We start from the raw sequence: 21,480 nt of genomic DNA on the forward strand, positions 1-21,480 counted from the left end.
TGGCACTGTCTTTGCTGTTTCTAACTTTTGCCTATCGAGCACTATTCAGTTGAGAGCTGGTGGAAAGATGATACACTCAGCTAATTTGTTTTCGATATGGTGCTACTTATTTCAACAAAAAGTGAAGCTTTGGAACTTCTAATTCCATGACACATATATCAGATTTCTCTGCGTCAATGTGAATTATCTAAGCCTATTGACTTTTTATTGTCTTTTGAAGTAAAATACAGCCTAACCTGAACATTCAGTTTTGGGGCACACACATTTTACTCAAAAAGTATTTTCAATGTTCAGGGACAGGGCAAACATTTTTCATGTTTGTGGAATTATTTTTAAAGTATGTCAGACAACAATTGCTCATTTTCCTCTAATGGTCATTTGCCAAGGAATACAAATAATATTTGTCTGAAAGTTTCATCGTTGGTTAAACTCAGGGCTATGACCCCACTTCTAGCAGTTCATTTCCTACAACAAGCAATCTTCCAAGTGGCAGATTGGTAAATAAAGTTGTCATGTGTTCTGACAGTAATACGCGGACCACCACTACCCACAGGCCCTCCTCCCTTTCCCAAATTTGATAATTTGCATATGAGATTTTTTAAAGCTCTGAGTGCATGCCAGCTGCAGTCTTTAAAGTCCCATATCATTTTGTTAGCACAATGCCTGCCTACGTGAGCAAAAACATGGGAACTGCATCCTAATGCCGTTGACAAGATTTTTTATTTTCATGATTACTTCTCTGCCTTATTTTTTTTTCTGCCTGCAGGCAAAGGTTGGCATACATGTCAAGAGAATGTTCTCCAGCTGGGGCCTGCAGTACAGAGAATTGTATATACCAGGGGACTCCTGGGACTCTAGGCAGATTATTATGGTAATATTGGAGGCTGCTGTCCTCTCCCTCCCACAGCTGGGCCGCCTCTCTCATTGTAAGTATTGAAGCAATATGTTTTGCAAATTATACGTTGGGAACAACAGGGACCCAGTAAAGTGAGGAAAAAGAGAAACATTGCAAAATGTTGCCTTTAATATTATATTTTTCTTGTTCATCAAGCAAAATAAATTAAAGCTTTAATTTTTTTAAAATTAAATGAGGATCATATATTGAAAAAGAGCTATAAGAGTAAAAACTTAATATTGATTTTATTGAGTGAGAATTTTAAGAAAATATCATTACAGAGAAATTAGACAGTAGCCTGATTCAAGAGAATCATGGTAAGATTACATAATAGCCTTTATTGTGGATTTCAAAAATCCTTTTGAGTCCAATGAAGCTGGGTTAGCAAAAACTGCACAAAAAATATCATTTTAATTAGTGCTAATGTGATCTCGTCATGGTCCAGCTGTTTCACACAGGATGCAAATGCGTGTTACTTTATTAGTGATGCATCTTAAGAAAAAAATGTCACTTCTGATTTCAAACATTTGTCATTAAAATACATTTTAATACAATAGTTGAATAACATGATTGATTTAGCCAAATGAGGCATCACTGAAACCAAGGCAAAAAAGACTTAAAAGCCTTATTAATTGAGGAGGAAATGTTGTCCCTCTGTCTTGCCTTTCTTTCTAGAAACATTAATAACAAAACAAGAGTTAGATTTCTACTGAGAATTTGGGGAACCTGTGATAGAAGAGGAAGTTACCATCTCAGTAATTCACAAACTGTTATTTTTTCTTTTATAGAACTCAAAGTCCACTCCTCCCAACTTGAAAATTGTAGGTGAATTTTAACAAATGCTGTGCTATTTCAGTCTGCAATAATGAATTTAAATTTATTCATCAGCAAACACTTCCATGTCTCTCTCAATCAAGAGTCCACAACTCATTCTTTGGCATTCAGCTTTTATTATTTTAGCCAGTATTAAACTTTTCACTGACATATGAAATCCTGCACCCATAAGAAGGGAACAAAATTCTGATTTTACAACTTATGAATATGGCTCAAATACATCCCAGAAATTTTTATTTGTTTTTAGTGAGACTGAGCTTTCTCACATGGGACTATAATCTTAAGTACAGTACATTTATTTGTAATACTTCTTCTATGATTTGACTCCAAACCTATAAAACAGCTCACCATGAACAATCTTGTGCCAAATTAATATATTTATCCACTCTATTTATTTGATATCTTGCCAGTATATTTTAGCTTGCTATTGATTGGAATATCCACATACAGCTTGTTCCCCTCAGCTAGATAGTCACTGAGGAGGAAGTTAGTAAATCAAAGGCTGGTAGGAAGTGGTGTTCAGTATAAATGCCACCCTCTGTGATCTTTATCTGGACTACAGTTATCTTTTCAAAGTGGTGATAATCAGAGAAAGGCAGAAATTCACTATTCTTTTCAGCATTGTTTCTCATTATTCCAATCATTGTCTCAGTGTTTAGTCAAAAAAAGCTCAGCTCGATTGATGTCTTTAGGAAACTTTTCTGTTTCAAGGTTTTGCTTGTGGTGGAGGATAGCTCCATATTGTTGTCTTTTCAGCACCTCTTCTAGCCAGGTTTACTCCTTTGAAAGGCTGAGAGGCCTAACAAAAGGCAGCTTTGGTTTTTATAAAAGAGACCCTTTTCTTAGATTTCTGCCTTTATTCTCTTGGCGTATGAGAGACTTCTTTGACCAAACCATTTTATAGTAAACTTGCATCGGTCATTATGTAACCAACTGAGCATTTTAAAGTAAAAGAGAAGAAAATGCTCAACACAGTCAGCACATGATGTCACAATGTAGCGAGTGATCCTAGTAGATGGAGAATTATGTGAAGCCATGAATTGCCCAAGCCTTGTGCCCCTGTGTCCTTAGACTATGCGTACCCCAGATTGGACAGCTAATGTGTATGCCACTAACTATGAGTGACTCTGAGTAGTGTACCCATATTTTGACTTTGAATTTTTGGTAGCATTGAACATTTTCTTGGTGTTTACCTTTCCATTGCTGAAAATAGCTGTGTCTTCTGCCGGCTCCCTCTGCTACCACACTGGACCTACTTAGGAGAATATCATAGGAATTAAAGATCAGAAATGGCGACGGGATTTTTTTTCTATTTACTCCATTACTCAGAGGAATGTTGATTAAAACATGTCCAGGCCCAAGTCTAGGTTCCTGTTATATGAAAGATGTAAGTCCCATAAAGCTAAGATAGCATCCAGAACCTAGATGAAAAGGGACAAAGTCAAAGTGGCTCTTGGCGTTAGCAAAATGGATGGCAGTTATATGGGCCACCACTTAATGAATGGTAGTTTTCAATAACAACATGCCATGTTGGAGGATACTAATAAAATTTGGAATGTACAGTTTTATTTTTATTGATTGTCTGTTTTGCATGTCTAGCTATCATCAGGGGTCCAGTGAAACGGAAGATAGCAACGTCTGCCCTCAGAAGAGCATACAGTTTCATTAGAAGGATATTCATTAAAGGATAAAGTATAGGGCAAAATAATCTATGCAATAACTGAGCAGCATGGACTCTGCGAGCTCACAATAAGCAAAGCTATCTAACCAGATTTCAGACAGACGAGAGAACTGGATAGAAATGTTGACTTCTGGGGTGGAACTGTTAGGCGACACTGTTTTGGGGAGACACCCAAGATAAAGAATCAGTCACAGACCAAAGTGTGGCTACCACCAGGCACCAAAACACAGTGGGTTTTATCGGGGTTACTTACAGGACCAGAAACAACTCAGAGACTGCTGCATCACCAAAGCTCACTCCAACATGGGTGGCAGCTAATGAAAGCTGGAAACCTGGACCTGTGACTTGCAGACCTTCCAACAGTTTGGAGGGTGAGTCCTCCAGGCAGCTTAGTAGGTCTCTGCTGCCTCTTCAGGGCAGCTGAATTGGGCCTCTTTTAGGCAGCTCTATTTGTCTGAGAGTCTCTCTCAGCAGCCTTTGCCATTACAGCTTATTGTTGTGGGGAAAGGAGGGGTCTAATGAATTCGGTTAGTTTCAGGGACTTCTTGAAGCTAATGGCTTGGTTATTCCCAAAGTTTTGAGAAGCTTCCCTGCAGGATAGAACGTTATGCCTCCTTCTAGTACATTCTGTGTCTTCTCTCCAAGAAAGAATGTCTCATCCTGGAGAAAATGACAAAAATGACCATGCAACAGGAGAGAAGGAAGACAGTGGAATGAACATGGAGATATGATAGAAACATTGTATGGAATTTTTGAGTGCTGAATGAAAATATTTCAATCACTTAAATATGATAACTTCATTATATATCTTACTGGGCACATTCTCTCAGAACACTGTTTCTGTAATAGTTTTGAGGAGCTGTACGTGGGCCTGAAGCTAATATCCTAGTTTCATGCAATTGAAACCAAAATTGTTTTGACTCGGTTAGTGATTGATAGGTAGTGAGAAAGAGGGAGACAGGGAGCACACGGTGTTCAAAGTTCTTTTCTGCGCCAGACTTAATGAAGGGTCAAATCTTTTGTCTTACAAGCTTTCTGAATTTGAGTCTCTATGAGTATATCTTAGAGAATCTGCAGGCTCAATTAATATTCCTAGTCATATTAATCTACAGTTAAATTTCAGTTCTACCGTAAGATTTTTCACAGTTGCAAATTGAGATTGCTCAACTAACAGGTAACCTAATATTGCAATATCAGATTAGAATCCATGAAATTCCAGCTAACATTCATACAGTCTTCTAAGAAACCAGATATAGTACTTTGATATTTCAAATTTGTTATCCTTTTAGTTCCCATAATACTGTTATAGATGTAGCTGTCTGTTTTTATGTGGGTGGTGAGTAAGTCAACACAAAGAGGTTTCTGACTATGTAATTTTAAGGGAATTAAATGACATATTTGAGGTTTAGCTTTTTTATTCTAGCTACCTCTTCTATACTTCACAGTTGTTTGCCTCTGCGGCCCAGGGAGATCTTTGTACAGTTTCCTTATTGAACAGCTGGGTAGCTGAAAGAAATAAAATTTCTTTTCCAATAACATAAGGCAGGGAAAGTCCACTACTGCTAACATTGAACAATTCACCCGAATCCCTTCTTTGGAATTGCTTCTGCTTAAGTAGCGTAGTTATGTGAAGGTTTAGAGGTTGTGTGCTAATAAATACATTTAGAAAAAATTAACACCACGTTGGCGATCTGAAACGGACATTACATCTAGTTCGTGAAAAACTGGGACAGCATAAAGGTCATGGTGAAGTAGGTATGTGAGCAGTGATGTCAACATCTTCCATTCAGGCTTTTCAGTGAAACATTAATTTGCAATAGGCTTCATGGAGAGGGACAGGAACTCTGGGCTTGAGTTACCTAGGTATAAATTTGAAGCCAACATCATTTCTCATCTTCTTTTTCCTCTTCCTCCTCCTGCTCCTCCTCCTGCTCCTCCTCCTGCTCCTCCTCCTGCTCCTCCTCCTGCTCCTCCTCCTGCTCCTCCTCCTGCTCCTCCTCCTGCTCCTCCTCCTGCTCCTCCTCCTGCTCCTCCTCCTGCTCCTCCTCCTGCTCCTCCTCCTGCTCCTCCTCCTGCTCCTCCTCCTGCTCCTCCTCCTGCTCCTCCTCCTGCTCCTCCTCCTGCTCCTCCTCCTGCTCCTCCTCCTGCTCCTCCTCCTGCTCCTCCTCCTGCTCCTCCTCCAATTCTTCTTTACCGTCTCTCTTCCCTTTCATTTTCTTCTTCTTCTGTGCTGGTAGTTGAACTCATGGCCGTAGACATGCCAGGCAAACACTCTAGTACTAAGCTCTCTGAGCAATATTCCCAGTCCCAAATCTGAGTTTTGTGACTAAGCAGTGAGTGGCATTCAATGAGCTTATTATATTTCCAGAGACTTATTTTCCCTGTCTGTAAAATGGAACAATAGTAGGGTTTTCCTTGTTGGATTGTTGTAACTCTTAAATAAGATGATTTGTAATAGCTTCAAGAACAGCACCTAGTACATACATATTAGCATGCTAAAAATATGTTTGTTAAGTAAAAATCATGTTTAGTGATGGACATTGTAGTTCTTAAAGGTGTTGAATATAAGAAAGGGAGCCCCTTCTTTTTTGGACTTCAAGGTCCCTTGTCTTGCTATTCTACCCTAATTTTATTCTCCACCCGTTGAAAGACTGGCCAAGTTTCAGTCATTTCCATAGGTAGAGATTTGAAGAGACTGGAGAGGTGCTGTCCTATGCTTAAGGCCTGGTGATAATTTGGAGAAGAGGCTTCTGCTTTGTAATTGCATCTGCCTAATATTTCAGCTCACTGTATCTCAATCCTGGCTTAATCACCTCCTCCAGCATGTGTGGGTTGCCTTTCCCTTGAAAGGACTATGGGCCGAGAGGAGAATCCTTCAACTTTTCAAAGTCAAGGTGGAAATGAACTAGTCAAACTGAAGTAGCAAAGTAGGCAGTTATTTGGAACGACAGTTTGTATTTAAGTAGTCGATTTCTCCTTGAAACTACAAACTTGAGAACTGGGTGATATTTGGTTGCGTATCAGACCCCTCATAAAGAACCTTTCAGACCATGCAACTTAAGGCCACTGGAACCCCAAGAAAGCTTGCACTCTCTCCATCTGCTGAAAACCAACCCTGAAGGATGAATGCAAAGGGATGATGGTTCAGGTGCCCATACATTTTGAAAACAAGTATTTCCAGTTGTCATGAATTCTTAAGAAATGATGAAGAATTTTGTTTTGACTCTTTGTAAGTGTATTTAGCTTTGTGCTCTTAGGTTTTGCTTAGATGAGAAGACATTTTACAACGACAACAACAAAATGATAGTAAACTATCTTAAAATTTAGCGTTATATCTTAAAATTGATAATTAGTATATTTAAATTTTTTTTCTGTGGCAGTGAAAGGAAAAAAATGAACTTTGTTCTTCCACATTCTTGAAAATTTACAAGAAGAATCAGCATGGGATTAAATAAAAGGAGATCTCTAACTGCTCCAAATTTCTGTTATATGTGCGCTATTAAAAAGGTTTCTTGAGGGACTTTTATTTGCTGATTCTTTATCAATTTTATTTCTCTCTGTGTAATGTGGTACACTGCTGCTGTGGCTATTGTTTATCTCCACATCTCTACTGAAGGCAGGACTGTATTTTCCTTTGCCAGGTTTTCTCCTTCCCCTTTAAATCGAGTATGAGGAGCATCAAACTTTAAATATTTATGGAGTAGAGCATTTTAAGAGGTGTTCTCCTGCTCTTTTTAGCCACTTCTAACAGGAAGTGTTATACCAGAAGAATATGAGAAAGTTCAGATAATATTTGTCTCTTCTTGATGTTTTCATGCTGTTTTCTAGTTGATTTATCTCATTATTTAATGCCAAAATGTGAGACCTGATAAAATAATAATGCAAAATGCTGTATGCTTCCTTGGCTTTTATTGTATCAATTTGTATTGAAAATACATAAAATATTTAAAAAATAATAATGCAAAAATTAATTAGGTCTGATGAACACTGGGGTGTTTGTCTTGGCAGGCCTTGAATAACTGTGTTTTTGTTCTCAGGAGTGCATAACATTGATTTAGAAGAAATGAAGACATGGTTGGAGAAAGACTAAAATATCATCTGTTGCCACTGGCCCCCAAGTGCTTTAATTTTCTCCAAGAGCCCCACAGAGTCTTTATGGGTTGTCAAAAGGCATGGATTAATCAACTAACATTCATTGCAGGCAATTTACCAAGTGCTCTTTACCTGCGTATCCAATCTAATCTCCTGCCTAGCTCTGAAGCTGGAATTGAATCTCACCTTGAAATGACCAGTTATCAACTCTCTCTCTCCATTTAAGAACAGAGCCCGGCCAGATTGTAATCCTGACATGTGCCCTCCTTCCGGGCTAAGTGTTTCATGAATGCTACCTATGTTTCCCACATTAATCCTTTTAAATAATATTGCTTATTTAGAGATGGTCGAACAAAGTGTATGGAGGTCCAGGACTGAGTAGGTAAAGTTGCTCACCACCAAGCCTGAGGACCTAAGTCCAATCCCTGGGATCCCCTGGGATCCACATGGTGAAGGGAGAGACCCAGCCCCTTTAAGTCATCCTCTGACCCCCCACATGAATTACAGGTGGCGCATGTGCCCCCATACTCCTAAAAATAAATTATTTACTTTTTTAATTGTGAAAAGCAAACAAAATGTTGTTCAGTGTCTTAGTTGGGGTTTCTATTGCTGTGAGGAGACACAATGTCTACAGCAACACTTTTTAAAGGAAAACATTTAATTGGGGTGACTTCCTTGTTGTTCAGAGTTCTGGGGTCCATTATTGTCATGGCGGAACATGGCAGCATGCAGACAGACATGGTGCTGGAGCTGAGAGTCCTACATCTTAGTAGGCAGGCAGTAGGGAGTGGTCTGAGACACTGGTTGGTATTTGAGCATAAGTGAGACTTCAAAGCTTGCCGCCACAGTGACATACTTCCTCCAACAAGGCTACACCCACTCCAACTATTATGCCACACTTCCTAATAGTGCCACTCCTTTCAGGGGCCATTTTCTTTCAAACTACCACATTCAGTACTGTACAAGTTGTGTTGTTAGGATTGGAATGGAAGAACATTGATCCCAAGGTCTGCATTAATACTCCATGCAGCTTTAGTGTCCTTGGCATTGGCTGCTTAAAAAAAGATTCAACATATAGTTCCCATGCTTAATACTTCCATCCAACTGACTATTATGTACCAGCATGGAATCAAGAGGTGTTAATGATGTATAATGATATATAATCTGTCACCTATACTTTCATATAGTTTGAGAGGAAACCAGATATAAGACCATTATGCTGCTTCCTAAAAACGCAAAACAAAGAATTGTTTCAAAATCTACAACAGAGCTAAGCCTTGTGGCTCAGTCTATAATTCTTCATCTACTCAAATGAATGAGGCAGAGGCATCACAAGTTCAAAACCAGCCTTGTCAGTTTAGCAAGACCTTGTCTCAAAATGAAGTGTGTGTGTGTGTGTGGGGGGGGGTTTCATTGGTAGAGTACTTGCCTAGCTTGTGTGCATGAGGCTCTAGGTTTCAATTCTCAGTACAATAAAAAAAAATGTATCCACGGAAGTATAGTAGTGGGTACATTACTTTAATTAACATAGAAGAAAGACTTAGGCTGTGAGAGAGAATGTCAATTAGTAATTACCACTATTTATCCTGCTTCTGCAGGATATAAGCAAGGGTCAATGGAACCATAAATGAAGGATGCCAGATAAAATTCTTGTCTTTGTCTCTATGAGAACCCAGATGAGCAGACCAAATCTACAAGTCCCTTTACTCTGTGTGTCCCACAGCACAGACTAGTCCTGCTCTGATATGGGCACTTCATATTTGGATCTCTTTAATGCCTTCTAACTGCATTGCCATGAATGACATCAAGAATTAGGAGATTTTCTATAAGCAAACCATGCTTCTGTTTCTAGCAGATGTACTCTACATTGTAACAGGAGTCAGATCACTTTCATATACGAAAACACATAACCCAGATAAAATATTTGAAATAAATGACAGGAAAAAATGCTGTGAACACCATGATTATTCCCACTAATAGCTAGAGAGAAATTCACGTCATGATCTGGAAAGAATTCAGGCTTTACCTGGCCAATTCCTAGAACTGACTGGCAAAGTAAAGGTAACAAGTGTTCAAAAATATAGAATTTGAGACAGAACCCTACAAGTTTGCAGAATCTCCTGGGTTGAGTGTTGATCGCAGCACGCATGTGATAAGACTACCCACAGATGAATCAGGGACCACCTGAAAAGACTAAAAGAGAGCACCTTGAACTTACATTTTGCTAGATATAATGCCCGTGTCTGCTAAACGAACTGGAAGATGCCATAATTTATGGGATTATAGGCAGATTACTCAGAGGGATTTGCATTTGTGGTGGGAAAAATTAGCAGTTAGGTTTCCACTAAACAAGGTCGGACTGACCAGAAAATATCAAAAGCCTAACCTGAGAGAAGCAGACGGCATCCCAGGAAAAAGCTCAAGAGTATTTGATGTTTATGGTACACAAATATCCAACATTCAACTAACTAAAATCCATAACACCTGGTGTCCAATCAAGGAATGAAAAGTGTGAAAGACTGAAAAAAACATGACCATTAAGAAAGAAAAAAAATGTATGAATGCTTAGCAATGCAGAACTTACACAAATGTTAGAACAGACAAGGCCATTGATAAGTTTTATTGTGGTATTTAAAATGTTCAAAAGGTAAAATAGGGAGAAGGAATATACTAAACTGAACTTCAGGGGATGAAAACAACAGAGATTAGAAATATACTGGATTATATTAATGGAAAATTAGACATTGCAAAAAGACTGGTGGGTCCATAATATTGGAAATTATAGTGAAGAAAATCTAAAGAGAAAATAAATCTTAAACATTGAAATTATTATCAGGAATCAGTAGAATATTTTGGTGGCCTAATAAATATCTGCAATTCTCCAAAATAAAAAAGGAATGATAATAAAAAAGAATAGTGGTGCTGCATACCTTTAATCCCAGCACTCTGTATGCAGAAACTGGTGGATCTCTGTGAGTTCAAGGTCAACCTGGTCTACAGAGTGAATTCCAGGACAGTTGGGACTGTTACACAGAGAATCCTGTCTTGAAACACCCCCCATAAAAGGAACTGGCTAGAAGAGACTTAGGCTAACTTTCTTTCCCAAATCTAATATGAATTATAAACCCACAATTCCAACAAATTCAATAAATACCATGAGAAATAGCATGAAAAAACAGAAAATTATAGCAAGAAACATCGTAATGAAATTGCTCAAAACAGATAGGATTATTATTTTTTTTTAATCTCTTAAAATCACCTAGCCTGGTGGAGAGGAAGGAGTTGCATGTTGTATAGAAGAGCAAGGGATAAAAATAACAGCAGTGTTTATTTACAAAAGAATGCAAATAAGAAGATCATGAAAACATATGTTTATGATTTTGGAAAGACAAAATACCTAGCGAAATAGCTCGTAGAAGAGAAATGAAAATGAAGCCCTTCTCAGACATAAATACCGACAAGAAACAGTCACTGAGACACTTCTACTGTAAGAAATCTTATAGGAGGTCCTGTGTAAAAGAGAAATGACAGCAAACACATCAACATTAGAAAAAATAAAATGGAAATACTTCTGTGGAAGAGCTTACACCTGCATCATCCAATGTAGTTCTCACATCAGTTTTGTGAAATGATAACTCACCTTGAAGAAAAATGAATGAACCATAAGCTACATATCTAGCTACAAAAGCACTTCTCTGTGAATGAGGAAACAGGAATCGCAAAAGGGGAAAATCAAGACAAATGCAGAAAATGTTTTAAACTAAAATTTGATCATGAAAGGATGGGTAAAATATTTTAAAGATTCGACTGTAGCAGTCGCCCTTCTGTAACATTAGATCTCAATTTCCAGCTTGATGCAATCTAGATCACCTTGAAGATAGGCCCCTGAGCATGCCTTCAAGGGATTGTGTTGATTGGAGTTATTGAGATGGGATGGCTCCTTCACTCTTAGTGGCCTCTCTTCTTGGGCTGGGATTCTGAACTGTGGATAATGGAGAAAATGAGCTGGACACACTTCCTGTGTCTTGACTACGTAGCCAATGTGATCAGGTGACTCAAGTTTCTCTTAAGTCTTACTTCCCTGACGTGATGAATGATAACCTCTAACTGTGACCCAAAATAAGCCCTTTTTGCTCTTGCCAGGGTGGAGCAGTTCCTGAGATAAACCTGATCATGTAGTTCTTGAGTCATTGGAACTGTTTAGTGGGAGGAATGTGGAAGTATCTCAAACTTTGGGGAACAAAAAGGAAAAACTGTTGAATGCTGGAAGCAAAAATTTTAATGGAGCATTCTGGTCGCAGCTTGGAAAAGAAGCATCCTGAGGGAAATATGGACTTGGCTCATGAGATTTCAGAGGGAATCAAGGATTATCTAATTGCTATATGGTCCATTCATGGTATTGTTCTGCCCATATCCTGAAATTTCAATGAAGTTGGGTTTAAAGAAATGGATAGTCTTTCTTTCTTTCTTTCTTCCTTTCTTTCTTTCTTTCTTTCTTTCTTTCTTTCTTTCTTCCTTCCTTCCTTCCTTCCTTCCTTCCTTCCTTTCTTTCTTTCTCTTTCTTTCTTTCTTTCCTTCCTTCCTTCCTCTTTCCACCTTCCTTCCTTTTTTCCTTTCTTTCTTTCCTCATCTATCTATCCATTCTATCTATCTATCTATCTATCTATCTATCTATCTATCTATGTATTTTAAGACAGGAGAGAGAATTTGGGGTAATGCAGAGATAGGCACACTAGTCATTAAAGAAATCACACTAATGAAGAGAAATTGCCTGTGCAACACTGGTTCAATAGGAAAGGTATCCTGAGAACAAAGCTCCACTCGTTGGCAGCTGCATTTTGTGTAAATAGGATTAATTTCAAGGAAGAAAGCTAAACTGAAGGCTTCTGTGTTCCTTGAAGAACACCTCATAGGGAAGTATTTCCCCAGTGTCAGCACACAGAAGCTGATGGAGCTCTGGTCCAAGAGGGCCAGGCTACCTCTTAAACTGGCAGCAGAATTTGACAATACATCCACATAGTACTGGTTTTGTAGGCACACAAGATGCACGATTGAGAGGGCAATGGAATCATTTTCTATGGTTTCAGAGAATATCTAAGGCCAAACAATGTGGGACAAGGTCATCATTCTGGGCAGAAGGCTCTGAGAGGCCATTGTGCAAAGTTGTGAGGGTGAATCCTACATCACAATAGAGACTTGAGGATATTGAAGATGCCAAGACAATGGGATACTGAGATGTCCCCCATAATCTTGGGCATTTTAATACTTCATCCCTAGTTAGTGGTGTTATTTGCAGAGTTTTAGGAGATGTGGCCTTGTCAGAAGACATATGTCACTGGAGGTGGGCTTTGAGAGTTTACAAACTCATGTCATTTCAAGTTCATTCTGCTTTGTGCTTGTATATCAAGATGTGAACCATCAACATCCTGCTCCTGACTCCATGCCTTCACTCTGCCATCAGGGACTCTAATCCTCTACAACTGTAAGCTCCAAAACACTCTTTCTTTTGTGCATTGACTTGAACATGGTGTTTTATCAGAGCAATAGAAAAGTAATTAATACAGATGCGCATGAACAAAGCTGCAGGCAGGCATGGAGTGAAGCTGGCCTAAGTAAAGGTGGCAGAAGAGATCTGGAGGGATGGGTCTGCCTGAGATCTTTGTAGCTCAGCCAGTTTCATCATGAGCCTCAAATACTCTATTAAACTGTAGAATTTCGTGTTTTTCCTAATAAATTTAGGTCTTGGTTCAGTAGTCTTGCTTCCCTGGTTGTCTTAGTTAGGGCTTTTCCTGCTGTGAATTGACACCATCACCACAGCAACTCTTATAAAAGAAAAATATTTAATTGGTGGTAGCTTACATTTCCAGAGGTTTAATCTTATCATTATGGTGGAACATGGTGGAGTGCAGGCAGATATGGTGCTGGAGTCAAGAGTCCTACATCATGAAAGGTAGGTGACAGGAAATTGTCTGATACACTGGGCAGTACTTTGAGCATATATGAGACCCCAAAGTTCACCTCCACAGTGACACACTTCCTCCAACAATATTATACCTACTCCAACAAGGTCACTCCACATAATAATGCCATTTCCGTTGGGGGGAATTTTCTTTCAAACCATCACATTCCACTCTCTGGTCCCGAAGGACTCGTAATCACATCTTACTGTAAAAATGCATTTAGTCCAACTTCAAAAGTCTCCATAATATATAACAGTCCCAAATTTATTTTAATGTCCAAAGTTCAGAGTCTCTTCTGAGATTCATGCAGTCTCTTAACTGTAATCCCCTGTAAAATTAAAATCAAAAGTAGATCACATACTCCAATCGTATATTGCACAGGTTTTACTTTACCATTTCAAAATGTAGGAAAGAACTATAGTGAGAAAATACTGGACAAAAGCAAGACTTAAAACTAGCTGGGCAAACTTCATGTCTGATATCGTCTGCATCTTCATGCCTGATATCAAAATGGTTTTTAAATCTCCAAGTCTGTTCAGTCTTGTTGACTGCAATACACTTCTTTCTCTAGGACTGTTTCCACTCCTGTTAACAGCGCTCCTCAGTGGACATTCCATGCCTCTGGCTTCTTTAACATCTTGGGTTCCCCAAGGCAATCCAGGCTTCAACTTCACAGTTTCACACAATGACCTCTCTAGCAGGCCTCTGTTCAGGGACACCCATAAAACATGCCTGGTTTCAGCAGTTATTTTTTCATCCATGGAGGCAAACTCCATAACACATTTGACCTATTAGCTCAGGCTCCTTATTAACTCTTATATCCTACATTAACCCATAATTCTTGTCTGTGTCAGCCACATGGCTTGGTACCTTTTTATCAGCAAGGCGTTTTCATCTTGCTTCCTCAGTGTCTGGGTTACAACTGCAGACTTAGCCTTTCCTCTTCCCAGAATTCTCCTGTTCTGGTTTCCCTGCCTATACTTCCTGCCTGGCTACTGGCCAATCAGCATTTTATTACAATACAAGTAACAAATCTTTATAGGGTACAAGACCATTGTCCCACAGCACTTCCCTCGCACCTTTTTTTCAAAACGAGAACTCTGAATCTAATCTTCTTTGTTTAGCTTTTTTTCTGACCGTTATCCATAGCAACTTGTAACCAACACAGACAAACATCCATAATCCGTTTTTGGGGGGAATGTGGGCCTAGTTTTCCAGACTACTTTGTGCTGAATGGGAGTGCTGATAATAAACATTCATTGTTTCCTGCTTCTTAACTTTTTGACTCTGGAATAAAGAATAATATCTGCCTTACTGGCAGAAATGGCTGGGGCAAAGCCAGACCTGCTGAACTTTCCCTGGGGCTGAGCAGGATGGTGAGTGTCAATGACCCAGACCTCCCACCGCTACTGGGGAGAAATACCTACACTTAGTTTAGAGTCTATCAAAGCAGGATCTCGTTTAATTGTATTATGCAGGAACTTATATAGGGTTGTGTTTGGGGTGGAAGTCTTGGAATGGAGGAAGGTAGAGTAAGTAATAAGGCTCAATAATATCCTGTCATGTTAGCAGTGGCTGGGCAGAGGTGGGTTTAAGTTGGGCTGTACTGATTCACTCATATGAGGAAGTCATGGCCAAAGACAGGTCACCAAACTCAGGCTAGGCTCAGGAAGTTACACTGGGCCTCATGCCCAGCCCTTATGAGACCCAACATCTCCCCCTTTTGTTTTTATTAGGATGATGAAAGACATGGCCCCTGTCTTAGGTTGTCTCCCACAAGGAGAACTTACCCGTTATTGATTACAATGTATCTCATTCATGAAGAAGTCACTGAGTACCATGTACCTCATTTATGAAGAACCCACTCCATAATTTGTCTTTGGTCATCCCAGCCTCTCTGAGATCTTACCTGTCACTGATCAAGTGGAGGGCAGAGGGGGGCACTCATAGGAGGATAACCAGTCATAAGAGGGGACAGACTCCTGAGTGATCAGCCTATGATAGTGTACTCATATTATTTAATTGCCTCTAATCTTTGGTTATTGATAGAGGTTTTCTGTACTGTCCAGTTCCCGCAGTCATTAAGTCCCAAGAAAATTACACAGAGGTCTACATTAGCTATAAACTGATTGGCCTAGTATCTCAGACTTCCTATTAACACTTATAACTTATATTAGCCCATTATTCTTGTCTATGTTAGCCATGTGGCTTGGTACCTTATTTGGTGAGGCAGTCACATGTGTCCTCTGTGTCTGGGTAACAACTGCAGACCTTATTCCCAAAATTTTCCTGTTCTCATTGACCCACCTCTACTTCCTATCTGGTTGTCCCACCTATACTTTCTGCCTGGCTACTGGCCAATCAACATTTTTCTAAAATATAATTGACAGGGTACAAATCGTTGTCCCACAGCATTTGGTGAATAAATTGTGTGATCTTATTGAACACACAAGGCCCAATGATAAGGAGGAAAATAAGGAAAAGAAAGGGTCTGAGTTGGGAAAGAAGTAGGGTAAGAATCCATGAAGGCCAATCCACAGGGGATTATCTTGAAGGTCTCACAGTCTCCTCTCTATGGCTTCCTGAAGTTTTTTGATCTGATCCTGGATGATTCCTGACTTTTTAGCATAAAAGCAGCGCCTTTCCTATAAGCACAAGCAGATGCCTCCCTTTTCAGTAGCTCGTAGGTCTAACCCTCTTCTGTTTTGGAGGCAAAGACAGTGTCTGATTAAGTACAGAAAAAAATACATATGGAGAAGAAATTCCATGTGGGGGTCAAGGACAAGGTCACCCCGACTCTCAGGGAGCAATAGGGTGGTAATTAAGCCCTGGGTATTGAGCCAAGACAAATTGTCCTCCAATTTCTTCCAAGCAGTCAGCTCCAGCACCTGTACCTGATCCTGATAGGGGGTGGAATGGTGGTCTGTTGAAGGAAATACTGGTCAGAAGTGTTGGAAAGCGTCCCACAGGTGTGGGGGATTAGGGGATTAATGGCCTAATTTTTCTCTTTGGGGGCCCTGGTGAAAAGCAGCCCTTTAAGGCAGTGACAGTTGCAATGGCTCCCAGAGGGGGAATTTCCCCTTTCTCTGTCTGAGTTCCATGGATTAGGAAGTCTACCCAGGTGATCCTGAGTGAGGCCATGTCTGGAGGGCTTGACTGTCAGAAAAATTAAAGCCATTGCTTTTAAGTAGTACCTGCAGGTACTCCAAGGCAGGATTTTGTTTAAAAGAGGACTTCCCCATATTTAATGAAGGTACACTCACCCACAGACCATTTGGCCCATCAGCAAAACCTTCTGAATCCCTCACATGGGGTACCAATCTGCTGGGTTCTCTGGCAGAAAGGGCGGGGGCAGAGCCAAATCTGCCAGACTTTCCCTGGAGCTGAGCAAGAAGGTCAATGACCCAGACCACCTCCAACCACCAAAGAGAAACACACACATGAGTCAGGAGTCTGTCAAAGCAGAATCTCATTTTATTGTATCAGGCAGGAACTTATATAGAACTGAGACAGGGGATGGGAGTACTGGAATGGGCTAAGGTGGAGTAAGGAATAAGGACCAATACCATTCTGCCACATTAGCAATGGCTGGTCAGAGGTAGGTTTGGGGCTGTGCTGAGTCGCTCATATGCAGTAGTCATGGCCAAAGACAGATTTCCAAACTTGAGCTAGGCTCAGAAAGTTACAGTGGGTCTCACATGTGGTCCTACTCTGAAGAGACACCATGACCACAGCAACTCTTGTAAATATAAACATGTAATTGAGGTGGCTTACTTACAGTTTTGGAGGTTCAATCAATTATCATCAGGATGGGGAGCACAGCAGTATATAGAAACATGTGGTACTGGAGCTAAGAGTCCTATATCTTGACTCAGAAGCAACAGGAAGTTGACTGACTGTCACACTGAATGAGACCTCAAAGTACCCCTACACACACACACACACACACACACACACACACACACACATACACCATAACATAATTCATCCAACAAGGCCAGACCTCCTAATAGTGTCACTTCCTTTGGAGACCATTTTCTTTCAAACCACCATAATAGCTTATCAAAAATATGAAATACATACAGATAAACTTTATAAAACATGTGTAAAACTTATGTAATAAAAACCACAAACCATTGTTGAGAACAGTGAAAATCTAAGTAAATGCAGAGACACCCTAAATCCTATAGATGGAAGTTTATGTCCTTCCAGCAGCTCTCAAATAATCACACCGAGGCTTATATTATTTATAAAAGCTTGGACAATAGCTCAGGCTTATTACTAACTAGTTCTTACATTTTAAATTAACTCATGTTCCTTATTTACACCATGCCACAAGGTGATATCATTATTAGCATGGCATGTTCATCTTCTGTCCCCTCTGCATCTTGCATTTGGGTAGAAACTCCAGACTCTGCCCTTCTTTCTTCCAGCCCCCTCCTAGTCTGGCCTTCCTTCCTAACCTTATCCTGTTTAGCTATTAGCCAGTCATCTTTTTTTAAATGTTTATTTTTATTTATTTATCATGTATACAATATTCTGTCTACATGTATGCCTGCAGTCCAGATGAGGGAACCAGACCTCATTACAGATGAGCCACCATGTGGTTGCTGGGAATTGAACTCAGGACCTTTGGAAGAGCAGACTATGCTCTTACCTGCTGAGCCATCTCTCCAGCCCCTGCCAGTCATCTTCTTTAATTAACCAATCAGAGTAATACATATTAACCATGCACAGAAGGATTATTTCACAACAAAGCCCTTTCAAGATTGATGAGCATGGTGGTTTGAATAAAAATGACCCTCATAGGCTCATAAGAAGTGGCATTATTAGGAGGTGTGGCCTTTTTGGAGGAAGTGTGTCACTGGGGATGGGTTTTGAGATTTTTAGTTGCTCAAACCAGATTCAGTGTGACTCTGTTCCTGCTGCCTTTTTTCCTGCTGCCTTCAAATCTAGATCTAAAACTCTCTGCAACCTCTTCAGCACCATGTTTGGGTGCACATTGCCTGACTTTCCACCATGATGATAGTGGACTAAACCTCTGAACAATAACCAGCCCCATTTAAATGTTTCCATATAAGAGTTACCATAGTCATGGCAATTATTCACAGCAATAAAAACCCTAAGACAATAAGACTCTCCAGGAGTTCAAGATGGAGTATAAAACTCATTATTGATTAGCCAGCTATACTTCATAAATTAAATCTGGCCAAGCTTAGTTTTACAAAGTTTTATAAAAGCACTAGTATGTATGTATATTTTGATACTATGATTATTTTTTCAGTATGATAGCAACTGACACAAGATCCAGTGTCTTCAAAAGCATAAATGTTTTCAGTTTTTACTGAATGTAAGCTGGTTCCTGATTTATTTTTTTAGACTGTCAAGTTGCTCCAAGGTATTCTGTCAATTTAATATAGTTTCAAACAAGATCAAAGCATTTTTTACAGAAATCTACAAACTCATTTCTAAAGCCTCTATAGACATGCAAACGACCTAACTTATCTAGAATAGGATTAATAGGAAAGAAACACATTTTCAGATTTGCAGGGCTAACACTTCCAGATTTCAAGACATGATATAAATTTACAGTATTGATCACATATCCTTATTATTCATACTAAGAAAACTAAAAATATCAGTGAAATAGAGTTAATAAATAGATACACAACATAAAAGTTCTTCAGTGGATAGATAGGCAAGTTACGGTAGTCCCCAGTAGCCAGACTGCAGGACTGATTCCAGAATCCTTCAAAGACCTCAACTCTGAAGATGTTTCTGTACTTAGTAACATGGCATGGTGTTTGCACATAACCTATGCATATCCTAGAGCACACTTTAAATCATCTTTAAATTACTTATAATATCTAATACAATATAAATGCTATGTATATAGTTTTAATATTTTATTGTTCAGAGAATAACGACAAGAAAAAGTCTTCCATAACCAGTAAAGAGAACCGTTTTTAAATATTTTTGATCTTCAGTTAGTTGACTCTAATACAACACAAGTGGATAAAAGAACCAATAGAACATTTCTGTAATAGACTTGTATCCAGCAAAGAATAGAAACGAACTATTCAAACACACCAAACATTTGATGGATTTCACAATGAGTGAAAGAAACTAAGCAATAGTAGAAACAGTCTAGGTGTTAGGAATCCATGTAGTAAACACCTACTACTTGATTCCACTTTTTTTTAACTTTTGAAAATACAAGCTGTGCTAACTTCAGCACCTCATGCACTAAAATTAGAGCCCCAGAGAAGATTAGCGGTGCCCCTGTACAAGGCTGGCATGCAAATTAATGAATTGTCCTATAGTTTTGTAAAAGAAACTGTACACTGATTTACTCTAACAGAAACCACATCAGTGGCTGTGCTCTGCCTATGTGATATTTGCCTCTTGTCTAATTTTCTGCTTTTGGGTCTCTACTGATGATGATCACGCCCCCTTCTCATCTCTAGAAACGGTTGAAGCCTGACCTCCATTCACTATATTCTCTTTTTCTTTAAGATTTTAACGTTGTCTGGCCCTGGAAACGTGGATGTGGGAGAGCTGGCCCCACTCCTTGCCAGGGTGGAGTGGGAGAGCTGGCCCTGCCCCTCACCTAGGCAAAACAGGAGAGTTGTCCCTGATGGTGCAGGTGCCAGAGAGTCGTGGGCTGATAAACTCACCTACTACCCATTCCCAGGTCCCAGGCTATAAGATGACCCGCCTCAACCTCCACTTAATCCATGAACTGCTGTAGCATGTGAAGGGACTGGTTCTGAAGAACCAAAGCTGCAGGATCTCTATGACACAGTGCAGCAACAGGACATCCCAAACGCGTCCCGTGCTGATTGACAGTGTAGCAGAAGTCAGAAAACCAATGACTCATTGCAATGCACATTTGTAAGTAAAGCTATTTAGGCAAAATGATACTCTGAGTGACACTGTGATACATTGCAGCTACCATGGTGAGATTTTTTTTTAAAAAAATACATTTTTATTTATTTTTTAAACTTTTGTTTTCTTTGACAAGGGAGGTTGAAAGGGTGGAAGGCAGAAATGGAGGGATGAGTTAAGGAGTGGGATTTAGGTGCATAATTTGAAATTTACAAATCAATAAAAAAGTTAAAAATAAAGATTTGTATATTGTTGACAATGACAAGTAAAAATTTTAACATTATAAGCTTCTGGTTTTTAGGGACTTTGAATGCTTGAGCATTTGTATAATATCGGGTGTGTTCAATATGTACAATCATTGTTAAACCATTTATACTATTAAATGTTTGATGAATACTAAGAACTCTACATGAATTCCTTAATGGAATGAAAAACCAATAGAAAGCAAGTAGAAATAAGATTGTTTTCAGTGTCTTGAATCTATGCATGGAAAAATATAATTTTTTAAATTAAAATGATAATATTAAGCAGGGATTATCAAATATGACTTTGTTTAAAATTTATTGGGAAGACCTTTAAAGCCGCCCACTATTATCTGAGCTCTAAAGTCTACCAGAAGACCCCAAAGCTTGGAGATTGGGGTCTTTTATGGAATGTAAAATAATTTCCCCCATATGATCAAAGTTACTATCTGTTCTAATAACTGAACAAAGAATTGTAAGGTCATGAGTATTGGAATAGAAAGACTTGTCATTTTCAAGATGAATTGCCACGGGTAAGGTACCAAAAAGCAGTACTCAACTGGGCTGTCTGAATATCGGAGTTATTGGATGCTAGTGCCTGAATCCAACCTGCTTTAATTCTTAGTGGTCACAGAGCAGCTGAGGTACAGAGCTATATTTAAGCTATATATCAAATTTTCTAATGTGCAGCCAAAATCTCGAACTTGTGTTCTAAGATGAACTATCTCATCTATAACACAGGGACAGTACTTCAAGGTGTTTTAGTGTGTGTTGATTTTTGTTAGTGCTTTAATGATATGTGTGTGTGTGTGTATGTATGTGTGTCTGTGTGTGTCTATATGTGTATGTATCTATGTGTGTCTGTGTTTGTGTCTCTGTGTGCGTGTG

The 21,480-nt window shown here is 39.3% G+C and overlaps 1 non-coding gene across 1 annotated transcript; it reads left to right on the plus strand.

Moving 5' to 3' along the window:
• Window positions 1-19,684: 19,684 nt before the first annotated feature.
• LOC125392509 (U6 spliceosomal RNA) lies at window positions 19,685-19,789 on the plus strand. The gene has a single exon (XR_007229565.2). It is a non-coding gene; the product is annotated as a U6 spliceosomal RNA (small nuclear RNA).
• The last annotated feature ends 1,691 nt before the right edge of the window (window positions 19,790-21,480 follow it).

This window comes from Myodes glareolus, chromosome 12 (assembly GCF_982192425.1).
Source record: "Myodes glareolus chromosome 12, mMyoGla1.1, whole genome shotgun sequence".
In the NCBI taxonomy this organism is placed as follows: domain Eukaryota; kingdom Metazoa; phylum Chordata; class Mammalia; order Rodentia; family Cricetidae; genus Myodes; species Myodes glareolus.